We start from the raw sequence: 10,217 nt of genomic DNA, 5'->3' as shown, positions 1-10,217 counted from the left end.
AGAAAAAATAATTCCAAAATTATTCAGTGCACCTACTTTTGCTGAGTTACTTAAGTTATGGCTTTTTTCCTGGACATAGTCTTTTATTTTAAAAATTGTCAAATATTAGGTTCACAGTAAACTTCATCTAATATTTCTTGTTTCAAACGCAATGTCTATACAGTTGATGCTACTTAGCTGTCTTACAATCTTAGTTCAAAGCCAACCCAGGCAGGAGAGTTGGTCAAATTCTTATCCGTAATTAAACAACAAAAAACAGAAGTGGAGTTTTGGCTCAAGCAGTAGTGTACTAGCTTTGGGGACAGGTGGGCAGGAAAGACAACTGTTCAGGATCAGGATCAGGATCAGAACCAGCACAATCCAAACAAACAAGCAAACAAAAAAACCCCAAATATTTCTTTGGGACCCTCCTTAAAGGAGCACTAGTCTGAGAAGAGGCACTTTTGCTTATCATAGTCACTGGATCCTGCTTTTTTGGAATCCTTATTGCTCAGGAGAACTCAGGACTAGACTAGAGGAATTGATAACTGTCTCCTGCAAAAAAGAGAATCATCTCAGGGGTGAAATATCCATACATAAGACATTTTAAAACCTCCATGCCTTTGTTTCTTTGCTGTAGAACACTTTTAAAACAACATTATTTCCTTTTGTTCTATGCTGGCCTTCAAATGGCACATTATTTCTTTTTGTAATACTCTCACCTAGAAGTTTACAGAAAAGTTTTATATGAGTATAGAACACACTCGAAAAAGTCAGGGACAGAGTTTCCTTCAAGCCTTGGGATTCTTTTCTTGTACAGTAAAAAGGAAAGCACAAGTTAACATGAACTTTGTCATTCCTCTGTGTTCATTTCCTCTCCTGGGAGTTTCCACATCCAATAGCTGTTATGTCCAGTAACAAACGATGGTGCTGCCTGAGGTATGATGAATGTTCTGGGTTTGCTGAAATAACACAAGGACACTTTTGGACCTGAGGTAACACATGTTTCAAAGACAACTTAGTAAAGAGAAAATACGAAATTTATGTTGCTTATAAATATTTTATCAATGACTACATTGAGTACAAACTTTGTAAGTTCTCTGTAAATTAAGGCGAATTTTAAATAGGAAGAAGGTTCTCAGTCATTCTTTTTGTGTGTGTATGTGCTGCGCATTATTTCCCAAGTGTACATGCATTAACAGTAAGGGAAACCATAGCAATAATAGGAGAAAGAGAAGTTCTGTGTTTAAGTATAAGGGTTCAATATACTATAAAAAGACTCTACAAATAAGACAACATTGAAACAATAAAGCCAATTCCAGTGTGTAGATTTATGGGAGTGATATAGAGAAAGCATTACTCCTACATGAAACACGAATTATGAGGGCACTCCCTTTCTAAATCATGCTTGCTAATCAAGCAACTTTATAGAAAGAAGAATGGAAGTATAATTCTGCTTCCAAAAAAAGTCAGACATAAGAGCATGGACATAACAGGGAAAAAAGTCCATCTTGAGAGAGTAGGGAATATACTAGCAATGAACTGGTGGCTAAGATGACATTTCTTTTTCTTTCCTTTACTTATATATTTTTTTGTTGGTCGTGGTCTTGGCACTTGAACTCTCGGCCTGGGCACTGTCCCTCTGCTATTCCACTCAAGGCTAATGTTCTACCACTTGAGCCACAGTGCCACTTCCACTTTTCTTGCAGTTAATTGGAGAGAAGTGTCTCTGGGATTTTCCTACCTGGGCTGGCTTTGAACCCCAATCCTCAGATCTCACCGCCACCCAGCTTAGGATCACATTTCTAACTCTACACTCAGTATATGTAATGTGTATGTTCATCTATCTTTATATGAATTCTGGAGTTAAAAATCTGGGCTACAGCTTAGACTTTACACTCAAAAAAATGTTTCTAGTTCAAAATTTGATTCTACTGGATAAATAAAACCTACGAATATAAAGGAGCCTGGGAAGTTCAGTTTACATCCAGCCTGGGCAGAAGAGTTTTTGAGACACTATCTATAATTAACCTGCCAAAAGCTGGATTGGAAGAATGGCTCAGGTCATGGAATACCAGTCATTGATAAATAAGATTGATAAATAAGAGCTTGAGGCTTTTGCATGCATACATACAAACATAATCATAAACACAGAGGCACTTAAATGCACACACACAAATGCACAAATGATACAACTCTCAGAATATGTAGAAAATTTAGAAAGCAATAGAAAATATATCCTGAGTAAGACTAGAATCAAGTGATAATTTTTAACTTAGAAAATCCTCAAGTGAACTTTCTTCAAAAAAGTTTGAGAATATTACATAGGTAAACTTGAGATAGTAAGAGAGTCAAGTAATCAATAGTAAAGGGATTGGATCCATGGAGGAATGAATCGGAGACCCCGCAGGTGTATTTGAAAATGTTCAAATCCTGTGTCAAATGTTAGAAAATCTTTGAAAATAGTACATGAAGAGTCTGAGAAGTCTAGTGGATAATATCACTGGAGAAGTTCAGAATTGCTAGTCTGTGTCTAGATTAAATAAACCATGAAAATATGGCAGGGCAATGTGATACAAGGCTAGAATTCTAACATTCAGACTGACAGGAGATTAGAGAGTGGAATTACATAGTGATACCTTCCCTGGACTAGGTAGTATAATTTTGTCTTAATAAAACAAACCAAACAAGAAAGGAATACACAGTTGGAAGTTTGGGCTAATTTTGTCACTATGTTTTGAGAAGTTAAGTTTCCTATTACAATGCAACTCATATATAATCCTCAGGTGTGTTTCAAATGCTGTCTGCATTACAGAACATTTCTAGATGTAAAATGGCTCTTGATTCCCATCCACAATTCTCTTATCATAATTCTGTTGGATTCCAAAGAATTGATGAAGGATTACAAAAGCTTAAGCCCAGAGAAAAAGCAAAGTTCGTCTAATGTATGTCTTTATAGATATTGCTAAATTAGAATTTAGATTTAAAATAAATGTTTTGGTTTTGTTTTTAATTACATATTCTATAAGATACTACAAAATTCTTTTTAAGTAGAGGGTTTAATTGACAAATTCACAAATGATTCTTGCATTCTACTTGCCTAGAATATTCTTTTAAGAGAGTTATTATTAGAACTTAGTTAATAGATAATTCCAACAGTTCATGTATAAAATGATAATGTGAATAATATAGACAGAGTTGCGAACAAAAAGATGATGTTAATTTATAAATTTAGAAAACAGCAATTTTTGAGGCTTTGATATAACATAGTATGAAGAGAATAATTGTATGACATCTTCTTTTTTCTACCTGTATGTAACACAGGAAGCAGTTTCCTAAATTATGTGCCTCTGTATACAATGAGAAAATTGCTAGGTTTGGGTTTGTTTTTATTTTTGTTTTATTGATTTGTCATAGGGCTTGAACTCTGGGCCTGGACACTGTCTCTGAGCCTGTTTATGCTCAAGGCTCGTGCCCTACCACTTCAACATCAGTGCCACTTATGTCTGGCTTTTTTGAAAAGTTTCTTGGAAATAAGAATCTAGGGAACCTTCCTCCCTGGGTGGGCTCTGAACTGAAATCTTCCGATCTTAGCATCCTAAATATCTATGATAGTTAAAAAGCATAAATATAAATAATATTTGCAAGATGTTCTGATCTCAAGAATACCAGTGGGGAAAAATGATGTAACCCAGTTTATTGTGGTGTTCTTTCCAGAACACGAAGTGCATCACATTAGCAGAGGTGTAGTATTTTTTCACAATAGAGATAAGCTATTTGTGATGTGAATTAAAGGAATTTTGAGGTGTACCCTACAAGTTGGAAACTGTTGGGCTAGGATGAATTTATGGCATAAGTCTTTGGATTGATGGTCAAAGAAATAATAACTTTCACTGATAAAAAATTGCTTACTCTTGAAGAATTAATTATTACAGGTGAATCATAGTTTTATCTTCTACCAGAATGTGGCTACTTTTCTGTTGATTTCTCAATCTGTAACACCCCACTGGAAACTGCATCTATTGCAGAATTTCATAACATGCCAACAGGAATGGAATGTTCAGAATTTGAAAATGAGTAGTTATCAGTCATAGGAATTTTGAAGAATACATATATTCTCTCCTCTTAACAACTTATTTACTTTTTAAAGTTATGGGTTTCCATAGAATTAAACTGTTTTTGATTTGAGTATGAGAAAGTACTAAATTTGTTCTTTTTTCAAAATATTGTCAAGTATATTGTGAAATTATTGTCTAGTTGGATTCAAGTTGTTTGTCCTCTGATTAAAAATGGGTAATTAATTCAAATTAGATGCAAAATAGTATTAATTTTTAAAAAGTTACTACATAAAGAATAATATCTACTATACCAATACAGTGAAATTTTTTCATGCAACTTATTTTTTTTTATGCAACTTATTTTTTAAATTAATTTTATTGTCAAAGTGATGTACAGTGGGATTACAGTAATTGTAAGGAAATTAATACATAACTTTTCAAAGGTGTTACCCACTCCTTCATTTTTCTCACAGTTTTCCTTCACCTCAATACTCCTCACAAGTTGTAATGTACATTTCCAACATATTGTCTTGTGAGTAATGCTATTGCATTGGCTTGCCCTTTGTCCTTTGTCTCGCCATTTTGTTGTTCCTCTTCCCTTCCCTAATTAAGGTAAATGTATACACAATACAGAGGGTACCAAAATCAAATACAGCTGGGGACAAACCATAGGGGAAAAAAATCAAAGAAAATAGAAATCACATAGTACATTAAAAACACAAACCGCAAATAAAAATCTGTTTCCATATCTTGGAGTTCATTTTGCTCAGCATCAGCTTATATAGTCATATATATGCATAACAAAGCCACTGGAAAATAATAGTTTCATGGACACTATATCATGAAGACAGCATGTTAACAGTTTTTTATGGTAAAGGTGGAATAACGATTGGCAAATTTGTGATTCTGATAAAGGAATTTCAAAAGAATTTTAAAATTATGCCAGGTAAATTTTAATCGTTCAAACTTTTTAAACAACTTAGCCTATTAAGAAAACTTAAAATTGCCTGGGAAAATAGGCTTTCATGCAAATTAATCCATGGAGACTTAGTTGAGAGGGAGCAATGTTGGTGAAGATGGCTCATTTTCACAATAAACAAACAAACCTCAGAAACCTTGCTATAAATCCTGTAGGTTCCCTTGAGAATTATCCTTACCCAGGACATATACTCTCACTGTGTGAAACAGGGTTGTAGTGGAATTTAAATTCAAATTTCTTTACAAAAGACATCAAAATTTGTGAATTGACCTTTAATTACCAAACAGAAATTCTCTGAAAAAATAATTTGGGTCAAAATATTTAGGGAGAAATTGCCCTCCACAATGAAAGAAGGTATTGGGTATACACTTTTCTGTTTATAATACTTTACACAATGTCTTTGCATGTGAAGCACTGAAACAAAGAAAAAATCTGATTGGATACCTCAAACCAATGATTTCACATTTCTAAGTAGCTCACAAAATATAATATCCTTATTAACATGAGATAGTAAAGACTTCTCTTATTACATTAGCCAAAAAGTTTTGGAATCAGAAAAGAATTGAGCAAATTGAAAAGGTAAGATAAGGTGTTCTTAGAAGCCCTAGCTAAAGCGTATTGGCTTCAGCTGTAGAAGGATTCCAAAACATTTTGATATAGATTTTGTTAATATTTTTGCTACCTAAAGTGATTTTACAGAGTCTATTTGGCTCACTACACTGCAGAACAAATTGAATGAAGACATGAACATAAATTCCACATCCAAATAAAAGAGTTTAAAAAGAGAAGCCATATACTTCTTCAGCTTCACTAGACTTGAAGCCAAGGAGGTGTGATTAATTGGAAATCAAGCAAGAACTATGAGGAGGACGTAGAAGTAGAACAAAGAAGTATTGTCTGTTGTAACAGACACTGTCATACAAGGTATGGGTGATTTAACTCTATTTTTCTCAATATATCTTGTTGAGCAAATGCAAGACCAAGAGAAAATAATCTATTGAAATAATTTAGGATAGAATAACTTTGTTCCTGATATGTTATCTAAGGAGAGACTTACGAGAGAAGATTAAAGTGGATTATACTTCCTCTAAGCATCTTGTTAGCAAAATATATCTTTGAGGTTAGAAGTGATTGAACCAAAAAGTGGAGGAGTAATTATCTTGTGGCCCTTTAGACACAAGAAGACTTTCAAGGTAAAAGAAAAAAAGTATAGCTAAATATTTGTGATCACAGCTTCTTGGACTGATTTTATGGAGACAAAGTTTACATTAGAGTTTGTCCTCATTAAAATAGATGTTGGGTTTTCTTAGCAACCAAATGCAAGGGTGAAGTTTAATGGACTCTCTTAGATAACTAAACAGCATGGTAGAAAAAAATGGCAAATAATATTTAGTAAATTAGTTTGGCTAATTACTTTGCCAGAACAAAGAATGAAAGACATAATTCAAAAACACTTGACTTAAAAGTATGAAGAAAGAGTACTGAAGAGAGATGAGAGAAAACATAGAGGACTCTTCTATCTCAAGTGGAGTAATGGGTTCTTGATCTTGTTTCTTCTATTCTATCTTCACAAGCTATCAAGTGTGGCTGAGGACTGGAGTATCCATTGCAGACAAACAGAACTCACAGAAGAAAATATCTGCAGCAGATGTTGGTGTTTCTTAACCTTAGACAATCTATTTAAATCTGTTCAAAATTCTCTGCTACCCCAAACTGCCCACTTTGAACAACTTTGTTTGCTTTTCCCAAGACTACCCTTCATTAACTAATTAAAATCTTCTCCAAGATTTATTTCAGATTTACCACTTCCTTTATCACATATGTACATTGAGTATTCTAACTGTACTTGTCCGTTGTTCCATTTTTCATTCATTCTATGGATTTCCTCTCTGGTTTCAACTTCCTGATAGTCATTCTGTTAAACTCTCTGTTAATACTTTGAAAGGTTTATATACATTCCATGGAGTTTCAATCCTGCTTATACTTGAACTGATGTCAGTTTATATTTCGATAATTCATTCATCTGAAATAACAATTTGCAAGACTGGAGACGTGAAGCCCCTAGACATTATTTTATTCTCATCCATTTGGAAGATTAATCTTTAGTCAACAAGAAAGATTAAAAATGGCTTAGAATATATTCCTAACTAACAAATTTTATAAATGGCGTTGTAATAGGGCTTGTGATTATTTTATTTTACATGGGATAATATTTTTTACTACCTATAAGTTTTGGGAAAAGAAGAAAACTACGATTTACTACTATAGAGGAATATGATAGAAACAAGACAGATTTTATGTTTGTCACATCTCTGATGAGTACCCTTATTCATGACTTTAAGTCATATTTCTTAGTATGTTAAACAGCTAGGGAAAACATAAAACAACATATGATAAGGCAACTATTTGTGACTTTTTAAAATGTACCTTATTAAGTGATGAAATTTACTTTATTAGCTAGTGTTTGGGTTTGAATTATGGGAGGTTGATCTATTTAACACATTCCTGGAAGGCACCTACTGAACAACACAAATGGTGGGTGGTACTATTTCTACAATTTTATGAATGGTTGAACCTGTTTCGCATTAGTGATGGGTAAATATATCAACTCTTTTGTAACTTGCACCCTAATCTTGAAAAGTTTGTAATGTCACTAATTATCATTGACTTGTCAACTGTTATTTTGGTGAATGTGATTTTAAAAGATTATTTGAAAAGGAATCTGTTTTCAGGAGATTAAATATAGGTTATCATTTGTTAGTGAATGATAACATTTTTATACTACAGAACCAAGTTTTACTGAATTACCAGTATTTTGAAGCATTAACGATTTTCTCAATTAATGTTTTTGTGAATTATATTTGACCTGTAAGTCAAGTTTTCCTAGCCTTGGTAGACCAATTATGGATCTATCGTTCTAGGAACTATTTTTTTGGCCTACTTATGCTGGACTGAAATCTTTCAGTAATTATTAGGAGAGGGGTATTAAAAATAATGTGTGACATTTGTGATCTTGTTCACTCATATGTGCTGGTCATTTGTAAATTGAAAATTTGTATTACTGTACTTTTTTTCAAATTTTGTGATCTCATCTTTCATTTTAAGTTGCCTTGCATTTCACATTTGCTTACTGCTAAGGATTGAGATGGATTTTCAATTACTTTCTGTTGGCATGTTGCATGGGCCTACTTGAGAAGTCTTGCCCTTGTTACTTGATGATGGGGATAACTGAAACCTGGGATCCTAGGACCCATGTGTCCTGCAGAAGAATAATAAGTTTTAGACATCATATCAGCAAAATTTGGGTATAATCAGTAGGAATGCTTCAGAAATGTGTAGAAAAATATTTTGGAACCTGTGAGTTAAAATAATAAACAGAGCAGGAGTGTAAATTCTGTTATAGATTAGAGGAAAACAATTTTTTTTAACTATGTGAATTCTGAAGACCAAGAACACTTACAATGTTTATACCGAAGACATTGCATTGATACTTTTCATATACTAATATATATTCTTTTTTTTTTTTTGGTCGGCCGTGGGGCTTGAACTCTGGGCCTGGGCGCTGTCCCTCAGCTATTCAGCTCAAGGCTAGCGCTCTACCACTTGAGCTACAGCGCTACTTCTGGTTTTCTAGTGGTTTATTGGACATAGGAGTCTCACGGTCTCTCCTGCCCAGGCTGGCTTTGAACCGTGATCCTCAGATCTCAGCCTCCTGAGTAGCTAGGATTATAGGCGTGAGCCACCAGCGCCCGGTCATATATTAATATATATTCTAAACACAATTATTTATATTCCAATCTATTTATTGTAATATATATCTATTTATTTGTCAAATTATCAATTAATTCTAGTAAGCTTCACTGTGTGAAATAAAATATCAGCACGTATAAATATAAAATATATAACTATATATAATATAAGAAAAAGGCACATGTTTTGCAATGTTCTGTTGTGGTTAGGGTATCAAAGGCAACTGTGTTTTAAAGTATTATTCCATTATTTCTACCTCAGTGTTTGGTAGAGTTGGACCTAAAGCTTTACCATTTGTAGATTTACAGCCTAGAGGCAAGAGGAAACACTGTGATTAAACCATTACCAATTTAAGGCCTAATATCAAGGAGAAACATATAGACTTCTCTTGTACCTATGAAAATATTTGGTGAAAGAAAGGCAGTAGTGTAAATTCCTGCCTTGTTGGATGGTATCCTGGCCAGGACATTAGGTAATCATGCATATGAATTTATTTTCACTTTCTTGTCTTTAGCTACTTTTAAAATGTTAGGTATAACAAACAATTATATTTTGATAAAATACCTTCTAGTCTAAACGATTCTGTCTTAACTGTTCATTTCTCTATAATCCCTCTTAACTAAGATTAGTTTTGTTCCAAAAAGGAAATCTATGCTGTCAGGGTAAGATATTCTGGTTGGTCTGTTGCTACATGGAAGAAGAGTGAAGGGTCAGGTAGACATTTGTGCCAGTAAGACCTCATTTATGAAATTTTAAGCTGCAGAAGTTTAGAAGTAGCTCTTAAGCAAGGCTTATTTTGAATCCATTAGCTCCACAAAGCTAACTCAGTTGATAAATAAGTACTTGAAAAGCCATCACCTTTGGATCTAGCTATAAAGGATTCAAACTATGATCAAATTTAATTGAAAAAGACTTAAAATAGTCATTGACAAAAAAAAATTGCAAATGTGAGCAATTGACCAAACAATGTAAGTTTTCCAATATACACAGAATTTTAGAGAATTAAGATCAATAGCATTTTGGGAACAATAAGTTTTCCTGGTTACAAACAGTCAACCAAGGATATATGCCTTTATAAAGACTGCATCATTAACTATGTAAATTTACAGGATATGACATGCTTCAGCAGCACGTTTACCCAAATTACAACAATATAGAAATTAACATGGCACTTGTACAAGGATGATATGAAAATTTGTGAAGTATGCCATATTTTTCATTCTTCAGATGCAAGAAATGAAAAACAGTTATTAAAAATGATTACAAAAATAAAAATGTAACAATACATGTAATTAATTGAACTAAAAGTTAGTTTGACATCAGTGTATTAAATCCTCACCTTAGAAAGGCCTTTACATAGCATAATCTTTACAAAACGTTTGAAATTAGATAACATCGTCATTTTATTCCAAAGAAATAACATACTATAAGGACCTAGGAAAAAAAGGAAT

At 33.3% G+C, this 10,217-nt stretch overlaps 1 pseudogene; it reads left to right on the top strand.

Moving 5' to 3' along the window:
- Nucleotides 1-9,883: 9,883 nt before the first annotated feature.
- On the top strand, nucleotides 9,884-9,983 carry LOC122103106 (annotated as a pseudogene).
- The last annotated feature ends 234 nt before the right edge of the window (nucleotides 9,984-10,217 follow it).

This window comes from Dipodomys spectabilis, unplaced genomic scaffold, assembly GCF_019054845.1.
Source record: "Dipodomys spectabilis isolate Male_0828 unplaced genomic scaffold, ASM1905484v1 ptg001740l, whole genome shotgun sequence".
NCBI lineage: Eukaryota > Metazoa > Chordata > Mammalia > Rodentia > Heteromyidae > Dipodomys > Dipodomys spectabilis.
The sequence above is the reverse complement of the archived record's forward strand: the minus strand, read 5'-3'. Positions and strand labels throughout refer to the sequence as shown.